We start from the raw sequence: 12,420 nt of genomic DNA, 5'->3' as shown, positions 1-12,420 counted from the left end.
TTGTTAGACATAACTTGTCTTGATCGGTAACTGGAAAATCAGATTAAGTAGAATTCAACCTTACAATGACAATTAAACCCTGTATTGCAGAGTGGCTATGGATGTACAAATCAGCAAGGTACTTTTGCCTTATCCTAGAGGAAGTAGCCGGTACTTGGCTGGCGTAGATGGTTTTTTGGAATTTGCATATAAAGATAAAACAGAAGATACCACGATCCTTTGTCCATGTGAAGAATGCATGCACACTTCTTTGCTGTCAAAGGATGATGTCCGTGATCATTTGATCTATAATGGAATTCTTCAGAGTTATGACAAATGGGTTTTTCATGGCGAATCTTTAGATGAGAACAATGATGATCAGCAACCACAACCTCACAATGAAGAAATGCTTCCTAACATGCATGGGTTGATCAATGATGCTTTTAGGAATATTTATGATGATGTGCCAATGAGTGAGAGTCCAGATCCACCGAATCAACATGGACAAAATTTAGAAGCTGGGGAATTTTACAGATTGATTGATGATTCGAAGAAGCCTTTATGGTCGGGATGTGGATTATCACAGCTATCATTACTTGTCATTTTGTTTAATATAAAATCCATGAACAAATGGTCTGACAAGTCATTTGGAGATCTACTTGATAGTCTACGCATGGCCATTCCAAACGGAAATGAGCTGCCCCAGAATTTCTATGAGGCTAAGAAGACTGTTTCAAAATTTGGCCTAGATTACAAAAAAATTAATGCTTGCCCAAATAATTGCCAGCTTTTCTGGAAAGACACAGAAAATGATGATTTTTGCTCAATCTGCAAGGCCTCAAGGTGGAAAGATAACGCACCAGAAAAAAAGTTAACAAAGGAAAGAAAAAAAGCAACACCATGCAAAGTTTTACGTTACTTTCCAATCAAGGATAGGTTGAAAAGATTGTTCATGTGCAAAGAGACATCACCTCTTTTGCGATGGCATGATGAAGAGCACATTAAAGATGGTGCACTACGACATCCGGCCGATTCCCCAGCATGGAAGGCTTTAGATGAAAGGTACTCAAATCTTGCATCTGATTGTCATAATATACGGTTTGGCTTGAGCACTGATGGATTTAATCCCTATTGGATGCTGAGTTCTAGTTATAGTTGTTGGCTAGTTGTTTTGGTAATATATAATCTTCCGCCATGGTTGTTCATGAAATAATCTTATCTTTTGCTATCTTTGATAATTCCTGGGTCCAAAAGTCCAAGCGATAATATTCATGTCTTCCTCCAGCCACTTTTGGATGACTTGAAAGACTTATTTATGAATAGATTTAAGGCATATGATGTATCTAAAAATGAAACATTTACTTTGCGAGCAGTCATGTTATGGACTATAAATGATTTGCCAGCTTTAGGAAAGATTTCTTCACATAAGGTGCATGGAGAATTTGCATGTCCACCATGTGGTGCAGATGCATGGTCCAACCGATTGAAACATGGAAAGAAATCATGCTTTATGGGTCACCGCCGATTTCTGCCACCTGGTCATAAGTTTCGTTTTGATGAAAAGTCTTTTGATGGAACAGCAGAGCATAGAGTAGAGCCTTGAACATACTATGTACGTCGGGTTGAAGAAGAAATAAAGGCTCTTGGTGATTTTAAGCAGTCAAACACTTATAAGGGATTAAGTAGTCTATTTACATTACCCTATTGGGGATATAATCTCGTTCGTCATAATCTTGACGTGATGCACATAGAGAAGAACGTGTGTGATAATGTTTTGGGCACACTTTTAGGTTTAGATGGGAAGTCAAAAGATAATCTTTCTGCTCGTCTAGATCTTAAAGAAATGAATATTAGAGAGGACTTGCATCCAGAGAAACAACCTTGAGGCAAGTTTTATTTACCAACGGCATTATGCACCATGTCCAGAAGTGAGATAAAATTGTTCCTTGAAGTTCTTGAGTCTATAATGCTTCCTGATGGCTATTGTGGAAATATATTTAAATGTGTGAAGTCTTCCGAAGGAAAAATTTCTGGGCTAAAAACACATGACTGCCATGTCCTACTGCACAACTGCACAACTGCCATGTCCTAAAAACACATTTCTGGAATTCATGCCTATCGCTTTGACGGGTATTCTGCCAGACCATGTCACAACTGTACTATTTGAATTATCTGCTTACTTCCGAGGAATATGTTCAAAAGTTCTCCATGTAAATGAGCTTGATCGTTTGGAAGAATCAATTAGAATCACACTTTGTAAAATGGAGATGATATTCCCTCTTGGTTTTTTCAGAGTCATGGTTCATTTAGTTGTCCATTTAGCAACTGAATGTAAACTTGCTGGACCTGTTTGCTACCGTTTGATGTACTTTATTGAAAGGTAAAATTGTGGTGCTAAGAAAAGTGCAATATTGGCACAAGTGATGTCATATGAGACCTACTAAATTGATTTTTTTACATGTGTGCGGGTACCTTGGTAAATTGAAGTCATATGTTCGCAACAAAGCTCGCCCTGAGGGTTCAATTGCAGAATCATATTTGGCGGATGAGTGTATGGCCTTTTGTTCAAGATACTTAGAGGGTTTCTCTACTAAGCACAACCAACCATCAAGGAATCATGACAACCCAAGTGAGAATGAATCTTCCATGTATGCAAATGAATCCACATTATTTCCTCCAGTAGGGAATCCATTGGGAAAACCACGCAACTACACTTTGAATGATAAGGAGTCCGTACAAGCCCATAGATTTGTGTTGTACAACTGTGATGTTGTCACTCCATATCTCATGTAAATGTCTTACCTTAACTTGTTAGCATGTTGACCAATTTTTTGATCTAAAATTGTGTTTATATGTGTTGTAGAGCTCATGGTGCTGAACTAAAAAGGAAAAACCGCAACAAGCGCCTAGCACTAAAAACCATTGAGCGCATGCAGCATGCAAACTTCCCTGAATGGTTTAGAGATCATGTAAGTTCCCTATTATTTGTTTTCTGATTTTGAGTTTATGTTATCTAAGTTCCGTTGTTGGTGTAGGTAATGCAGCCGGAGCAGCAAAGGGGTACTGACAGCATCGATGGTGACATTAGATGGTTGGATCGTGGTCCAATTGAGGTTGCACGAAGATACATAGGCTTCTGTACCCGTGATATAGATTTAGACCCAGGCGTTATGACTAGAAGACTCAAAACAGTGGGGTTGTTTTGACCGCAAGAACATCAAGTTATGCTTCTGCAGGTAATAGTAACCCTATACTTGGAGATGTCATCTACTATGGAAAGATATTGGACATAATTGAGTTGGATTATTATAGAAAATTTTCGGTGGTCCTATTCAAATGTGAATGGGTTAATAGTACTAAAGAAAAAGAAGTAAAAAAGGATAGGTTTGGTCGTACGCTTGTGAATCTTTCACAGCAAGTCCATAGTGGTGAGAAGATAGAGGATGGGCCTTTTGTATTTGCCAATCAAGTTGACCAAGTTTTCTATACGAAAGACCGTACAAATCCTGGATGGTCATTTGTGACGAAGGTGACTCCTCGAGACAATTTTGACATGGGTGAAGAATGGAATGATATAGAAAGTGAACCTTATCATGTGAGTAATCTGGGTGACCTTTTGACACTACACATGGGAATGAAACGTGGACTAGAAGAGATATAGAAGGAACAACTGTAGATCCTATTGCAAGTTCTGATCCTGAAGCTTTGGACTAAATGAAAGGTTTGCTTCTAATGTCTTGTTTTGCCCTGCTAGGTTTGAAAATTCTAGCTTATATTTACAATAATGTGAGATCTACAATTTTCTTAATGAAAGATAATATTTTTGTAGTTGATGCTCGGGGTGAAGTCAATTTTAGAATAATGCTGCCCCACAACCGCAAGAGCCAGACATAGAAGAGATCAATAATAGTGAACCTGCTGAACTGGAGATGTGCGAAGCAATGTTGCTCTTATAGATGAGGAAGTTCATGATGAACATGTAACAGTAGCTGAGAGAACAGTTGATATACCAAAACTTCATGTTACAATTAGCAATCGCATTGAGGATGTGGAAAACAACGATGTCCCATGTAAATTTCTACTTGTTCTAGTTACAATTAAAATCAACATGGTTTATTTTCTCCTTTTGTTTTGTATCTAAAATGGGTGAAGAGTACAACAAAAAAATTGAATTTAAATTATATATAAAACTATGTACAAATCATGTACTTTGAGGTACGGTGAGCTGAAAGCCATCAAGCTGGTCTTGACTAAGCTTTCTCCGTTCTTGACCGAGTTACACAAATTTACTATAATTATTTTGTAATTCCATCACAAGTTAACTTAATATTCCAGTCAAAGTTTGAGGAACTTGTACGTATTTTCTCCTTGTACATAAATAATAATAATAAAATAAACTACTCCTCGTTGTCTTCCTCCAACCCGATGGTGTCCTCTTCGCCCTCCTTTTTGCGAAGAATGCATGCTCGTCGAGGACTTCAAGCGGGGATTGTCGGCGCCACTCCGTCATGGCATGTTCGTGCGCACCGGAATCTACCTTGTGTCGGACCGCCGTCTCTCGCGCGCCGGATTCTACCACCGTAGACAGATCATTGCTAGGGCGAACAACACACCAAGCCCAAAAAACAAAAAAGAAACAAATGCCAACAGCGTTAGCTCGACAAAGAGCGGATGATACGCCACCGCTGCGCCGTCCGGAGACAAATCACCACAGCCTGAGGCTCCGACCCGCCGTGTGCCAAACAAGACCTCCAAGAAGGGATGTGGCGGTCGACGACACAGTTGCCCGGACGAGTCCTAGGGTTTCCCCGGCACGTGGAAGGACGTAGGGGATGGCACCAGCCGGTGTCACCGCATCGGAGCTAGATGAACCAACAAGAATTTCTTCCGCACTCCACACCCCACCACCCAACCGGAGCCAACGAGCCAAACACCAACACGAAGCCAATGAGATAAGTCATATTTCACTCGTAGCTACTTATCCGAGCATGAGGAGATTCACATCCACTGCCGACGCCGAGCCGGGGAGCCCCACCGCCACCTGGAACGCTTCCTCCTAGGACCCCCTGGTGCAGCTCTGCCCCGCGTCGGAGATCCACCGGGAGGGTAAGGGCGGGGGGTGCTAGCAACGGCGGCGGAGAGGAGAGGGAGAAGGTGAGGCTGGATGAAAGGGGAGGTTGGCCGCGGCCGATCGCCTCGCGAGGCCGACGCGGTCGCGGGAGCGGAGAGGCAAAAAAACTTTTATATTATGGACGAAGGAAGAAGTAAACTAGCCTTGATCAAATTTTGCTCTTTTTTGAATACATTGACAAAATGAACACATACTTGGGTCATTTTTGAAATCAAAACCCAAGTTCAGCTAACGAACGGAAAATAATATACAAACTATTTCATTTCAGTTCAGTTGATTTATATCATATTCAAAAAATATTTGAGAGTAATGCTATTTTTATATCATACTCAAAAAATAATACTAAAAAGTGAACGGAAAATAATACTCAAAAACGAATTTCTATTTATCCTCTTTCCCTCGGTCTCTTCCCTCTAGTTTTTTTATTTCCCTCCAAATTAAGGTAACTGACCAAAAAAACTTATGCACCTCCCCCGTTTATCTCAACAGGTCAAGTCGTGGCTGAACACACATCGTGGGTCATCTCGGCTGGCTCGCGGCCGCCGGCAATTCTGGGCCTTCTCCGGCGCGTGGCGGCGGCAGCCGATTCTGGGCCATCTCCGGCGACTGGCGGCGGCAGACCATCTCTCCGATTGTAGGTTAGTGCCTCCCCCTCGCTCTCTGTTGCATATATCCCTTCCTCCGAGCTATCGCCGTCGCTGCCACTGTAGCTTCCGCTGTCGCCGCCGATCTGGCGACCTTCCTCCGCCCCCGACCAACAATCACAGCGGCCCGCCGGTCACCAGCAAAGCCATTGGACCGCTGCTTGCGCAAGTGCCTATGCCCTTGGTTGAGCCCTGTCTGTCCTCTGCTTTTGTTGTTGTTCGTCTATAGTCTCATCCCAAGGCTCACGAGCGAGAGGTCCTTTTTTTTCCTTCCCAGACATCAAGCGATGTATCCACGAGACCACAACAAGATGCATTCGTATGCAGTGATACAACATACAAAACGTTATGTGCTAAACGTACAACCATGGGTATCTGATGTTGAACTTATTTTGCATCAGTGGTCATGATGGCCCTTGGGAGGTCCATTGCAAAATCCCTAGTCAGTATCAGACTGGAACATATCCACAAGAAGCTGCTACAGCTCCTCAAAGCTCTCCTACCTCTGCAAATCCATAGAGATCGCAGTAGTTTTTTTTGTGTACACTCGTAAATGAATTAATAGACAAACATCATTGGCTGCACTAAATAGTGTTAATGCGGGTGTGATTCAGAGGAACATATTGATGTTTCATTTACATTTTTTTCAGGTTGTGAGTTGGTTTTCCTCCTAGAGTTCATATGACACAAAGTAAACTACATGTTGTTCAATGCAATGATGAATACATGACTGAGGAACATATTGAACATGAGAATACCATGTGCAAAGATGTTGAGTCATCTCATGTGCAACCATCATCTTGTAATGTTGAAGAAGGCTTGAATGATAGTGATGATGAAGAGTACCAGGACGACACTGTTGCTAATGAACAAGGTAATTACCTTTTTACACTACGCTAGACATTCTGAAAAATTCAAATTAGAATCAGCATTGCAGTACCATCTTCTCCAAAATAGAACTGAATTAGAATTATAAATGTTTTGGAAATTTATGCATGATTAGATGAAAATGGAGAAACAACCAAGCGTGGGAGGACAAGGCTAAAAGAAACATGGAATCTTCTGAAAGGACAGAGAATTGTGGTCCAATGCAATGATATAAACCAACCAATTGGAAAGGAAGTGCATGTCTTGGGAATTTTCTTGGCACAGTTGCTAGGAATGGAAAATTGTGTAGTTTGCGCTACAAGGACTGGAGAAAGCTAATAGGAGAGAGAGAAAACAACAAATGAACAAAGAAACAAAAGGGATATACTAGCACAAGTAAAGGTATATTCAGAGTACATTAAATCTCTTTTGCTGACATCATTATGCTTTGCATACTAGCATTATCATAAACATAGTTTTATTGGAAATGTAGATGAGATTTCTTTACCCTCCTCGCATGGAAAAGATCATCTTAAAAAAAATTGGAGATAGATGGAGGGAACATAAGTCAGATCTGAAAGCATTATACTTTGATGCAAATAAGAGCATGGAAGCGAATAACACCAATGTTCCAAAGGGTGTGATTAAGGACCAGTGGATTACTCTTGTCAGTAATTGGATGACCCCAAAGGCACAGGTATATATACTATGACCATAGTTGTTATGTACATGTTCCTCAGTCATGGTGGAAAATTCTGAAAAATACTTGTGCATACATTATACAATTGTTTGATAGGGGATAAGTGAGACAAATAGGAGAAATTGTGCGATGAGGAAGTCCAATCACACGTCTGGAACAAAGAGTTTTCCACGAGTTCGAGAAGAGCTGGTCAGTTTATGAGAACTCAAACTGTATGCATCTACATCCCATTTGTACTGCATGTATTTAATAAGTTAACCATTTGACCAATAGAGACTAAAGGATCTATTTGGAAAATTTAGCAACACCTCTATATGTTGCAATGATCTGTTGTGTCCATTTGGAAATCCTATTGTACAATGCAGCGAGCAACAGATACAAAGTGTTGTCAGAATCTAGTTATATACGTTGCCAGCCTGCAGCATTTTTTCATGTCGTTTACCAATGCATTTATATACATTGTTGTAGGCCCTTCCAACGCCGCCTACGACAACACATATTAATCCGTTGGTGTAGGCCTTAGCAACACTTATATGGACATACAACAACACATCAATGTGTTGCTAAAAGGGGGTTCTTGTTGTAGTGACAACGGGATATTAAGGTTCTCCTTTTAACAAAGAACCGGACCAACGCATTAACACGCGGTGAATACATGAACTCCTCATACTATGGTCATCTCCGGGAGTGGTTTCGGCTATTGTCACTCTAGGGTTGCCGGGTCATAACACATAGTAGGTGACTACAACTTGCAAGATAGGATCTAAAACACACATATATTGGCGACAACATAATAGGTTCAGATCAGAAATCATGGCACTCGGGCCCAAGTGACAAGCATTAAGCATAGCCAAGTAGTAGCAACATCAATCTAGAACATAGTGGATACTAGGGATCAATCCCCATCGAAAACTAACTCGATTAGATGATAGATCTCATCCAACTCATCACCGTCCAGCAAGCCTACGATGAGATTACTCACGAACGAAGAAGAGCATCATGGAATTGTCGATGGAGAAAGGTTGATGATGATGATGGCGATGATTTGCCCTCTCCTAAGCCCGAAACGGACTCCAGATTTGCCCTCGAGATGAAGAACAGGATGTGGCGGCGCCTCCGTATCGCAAAACACGATGAAACCTTCTCTCTGATTTTTTGTCGGGCGAGACGGAACATATAGAGCTGAGTTTGGGGGCGGCGGTGCCACGTGGGCCCCACAAGCCTGCACGGCGCGACCTAGGGGGTGGCCGCGGCCTGTGGGCTTGTGCCCCACTGGCACGCCCCTCTCATGGATCTTTGCGCAGGTATTTTTCTTTTATTCCAGAAAAAATCTCCGTAAATTTTCAGGACGTTCCGAGAACTTTCATTTCTGCACAAAAATAACACCATGGCAATTCTGCAGAAAACAACGTCAGTCCGGGTTAGTTCCATTCAAATCATGGAAGTTAGAGTCCAAAACAAGGGCAAAAGAGTTCGGAAAAGTAGATATGACGGATACGTATCAGCTCGGTGTCGGAGGCCTCCTCCTCACTAGAGGCGGGCACCTGGACGAACCGCTCCACCAGGGCGTCCATGCGTGGGTGCACTTCCTCTCGGAGAAGACGTCGGAACTCATTGGGCACCAGCTCGACGACGTGCTGGAGATCAAGCTGCAGGATGAGGTGGCGCTAGTTGGAGAAGACAAGCATGAAGGCATAGCCCAGAAGCTCGCGTGCGTCGGACGCGTTGTCCTCCTCCACGCGGGAGACGTTGGCCTCCAGCGTCTCCACCACCTTCGGGAAGAAGGCGAGGTAGCCCCCATTGCTGCTCAGCCTTGGCAGCGTCGGGGCATCCCCCACGAATCGACGCGTCGCGCCTGCCGCCCGCCCGACCATTCTATTGAACTTTTTGGCACGCTGGGACTCCATCATCCGAGCGTACACCAGTTCATCCTGGGCGGCCTGAATGGCGTCGGGCGCCTCCTGGACCTGTCTCTACAGCAACGTCAACTCCGCCTTGGCCTCCGCGTCACCCTGGCGGGCGGCCTGGAGGGCGGCCTCGGCACTCTCGATGTGGCACCCCGATTCAACAAATCGGATTACCAGTGTTTCCAACCCAGAGGTCATGTCTTCTAGAAACACTCAACAACTTGGCACAGAACTGAACTAACTTTATTGATAGCATAAAGTTACAAGAGCATATCTTACAATGATAGCGAGGCCAAAGGCACCCTTGGTGCAGCATAATATCTACATTATTTATGAGACATAGCGGGGCTTCGAAACTACTAAGTACTTCTACGGCGTAGCGGAACATAGTGGCAACTCCATACACAGGGACACTCCTGTGGACACTTCCTAGTAAGCTTCATCATGACCTCCATCCTCGGCTTCTCCTGCATCTGGCATGATATGCCAGGTGAGTACTTGGAATGTACTCGCAAGCTCATAATAACCAAGCAACGCAGCAAACAATGGCATGTCAACAAATTAAGAATAATACCACTTGGCTTTATAACATCCACTTACTCATGTCGGGGGTTGTCTCACAACCACCGGAATGCTTATCAGCATCTCCCCTCAACTGGAGGGTTCTTCCATCATTACTACCATCCACACGGTTGACCATTTACTGAGGTCTGGTCGGGTTGTCCATTACCGTGGACACGGCTATTCGAATAGTTTTGACACTCTGTAGAGGTTGCACACTTTACCCACACTCTGGAGCACTAACCTCGTGATCCCGTTCGGGTGGACCAGCATTGCTCCAACGCAACTTGCCTGACCCGTGACTCTCTCATCATATCCCCGGCAACCACTCCCTTCCTGAGTCCTGTCTTGGGTGGCCCTGTGTCCTCATGACACCTGTGTCTTCATGACACCTGCCACCGTCGTGGCCAAACAAAACTGTCCCAACCGGGGACGGGCCCAACTCTACTTAACTGGGCTCACAGGGTTATCACCGCCCACCGGGCCAAGGTGGCACGTGTGCATAACCCTCCCTCTTTGGGGCATATCAGTGAGAGATCACGCAGACAGCCCAAGTCACGGCCTTCCCATACAGGCAAGAGGTAGTTCTATGATTATGCCCGGTCAGGTGACTCATGATCATCCATCATGCCATAGTAACCATAGTGATTCATAATCATAAGCATATATCTCTATATGATTGTGTATAATGTGATTATTTCTTAGTAAGTTAAGCAAGTATAATGCATGAATATGTGAGCTATGCTATGCAAAACTACAGCACACGGATATGATGGCTTTCCTTGATCAGTGGGGTTGTTCAAACACTCCTGGTCTTCAAAGTTCCCTCTGAAAAATGTGTTTGAAATAGCAAAAGAAAAGGGAAAAGCATTAAATACCTTTTTATTAACCAGAAATTCTATGAGTGTGGGAAAAATACCAACATTTCCCAGATTGTAAAGAATTTCAATCTCAACTCAATGCAAAAAGAATCAAGTGATTTGGACTTGTAAATAAACAGAGGAGGGCGGCTCACCGGCGACGCTCACCGGCGATAGAGACGGCGGCGAGGCTAGGAGATGACGGAAATGGAACGGGCTCTCTACGGCGATCCTCCCTATACCCGTAGCTCCTTCGGAGGTGGACGGACGGCGTTGCCCCTTCTTCTCCAGCGGGTGGAGTCTACGGTGGTCGTCGACAGCGATAGTTCCGACAGGGATTCAACACACCGACGGCTCGAGGAGCACCAGAGTGACCCAAGGAACACACTAGTGGCCTTGGATTCGACTGGGGACGGGCGGAGGAGGCTGGTGGCAGAGGGGATTTGCGACGGAGTTGAGGGAGACAAGATCCCGGCTCTTTCTAGGGGTCTCTAGGGCTAATCCAGGGGTGGAGGAGAGGGGTGAGAGCTAGGAGGGGTTCGGGCAGCGCCTTGTATAGGCGAGCGACGAGCGCTGCCGAGATCTCCCGAAGCGGCGAGGCTCGGGCTTTCCACTAGAGCAAGGACGGCGAGCTGGGTGTCGCGGCACGGTGGTGAGGTGATGGAGGAGGTTAGGGGAGCGACGGTACTAGTCCGGAACCATTAATGGCTTGCGGACGACCCGAGTGGCCGAAGCCCACTGTGCTGCCCGTGGCGGAGCTTGGCCGGGAGCGATGGCGGCCTTCTCCGGCGAACCAGAGGGTTCGGGAGGTGCCACGCGGCTACCAGGGACCTCGTCGGCGCTTAGTACATGGGGGCATCGATTGACGGCTCGGGGCGGCTCGGTTGTCACTGGAGCTGCGCAGAGTGCGCTCTATGGCATGCCAGCACCATGATCACCAAGGTTGCGGCAACCCTGATGCCACGCAAGCCTTGAAACCTTGTCTATTGCATCAACCAGCCTTCCATCAGTCACCATACATTGCTTGCCTGAACATACAAGCTCTGCTGCAACTAGGAACATCAACAACAGGTTCTCCCAGCAGACTTTGGGAGGTTCTGGAGCTCAACAGGGTTGGGATAAGAGCAAGATAGGATGTCTAGGAGAATAAGCGTAGAAAAGACTCTAAATTGGCAAAATTTGGCAAGGTTTGAAGATGAAATGATTATAGTTCCTTTGTAAACCACCTTTTTGGTCCAGAACACAAATGAGCTCCTAGCACTCAATTGCAAGCTTTGCTACTAGTGTCATTTAGTGGGGAAGTGTCTTTTGGTAGTGCACACATGCCCAAAAATTTGTACCTCCATTGTGCACTCCTAGCTAACACTTCCTTCACAAAGGTCTTGTTTTAGCAGAAACTTAGCAGGGTGTTTTTTCTCAAAATTTGAATTGGACCACGGGATGCTTTTACATATTGGAACCATATATGATCCCTAGTAACTACAGGAATTTATTTGGAATTTTTCAAAACAGGAATCATAGGATTGCTTCACAAAGGGATAATTCTGGTCAGATAATAAATAATTATTTTGGCCATAATTATCCATTGGACAAAGAAATATTTTTGAATATTTTAAAATCATAAGGCATTGAGAAGATGTTGCAAAAGTTTTGGGTCTTAAAGCTCATCCAAGCTATAGGTTGCTTCACAACCCATTGTGATCGCATAATTCCCGAAATAGAAAAAGAGAATTATTTAATAGAATAAAATATTGCAAATAAATCTTAGAAT

The sequence above is a fragment of the Hordeum vulgare genome, chromosome 6H (assembly GCF_904849725.1).
Source record: "Hordeum vulgare subsp. vulgare chromosome 6H, MorexV3_pseudomolecules_assembly, whole genome shotgun sequence".
NCBI classification, from domain to species: domain Eukaryota; kingdom Viridiplantae; phylum Streptophyta; class Magnoliopsida; order Poales; family Poaceae; genus Hordeum; species Hordeum vulgare.
This window is presented reverse-complemented; position numbering follows the sequence as displayed.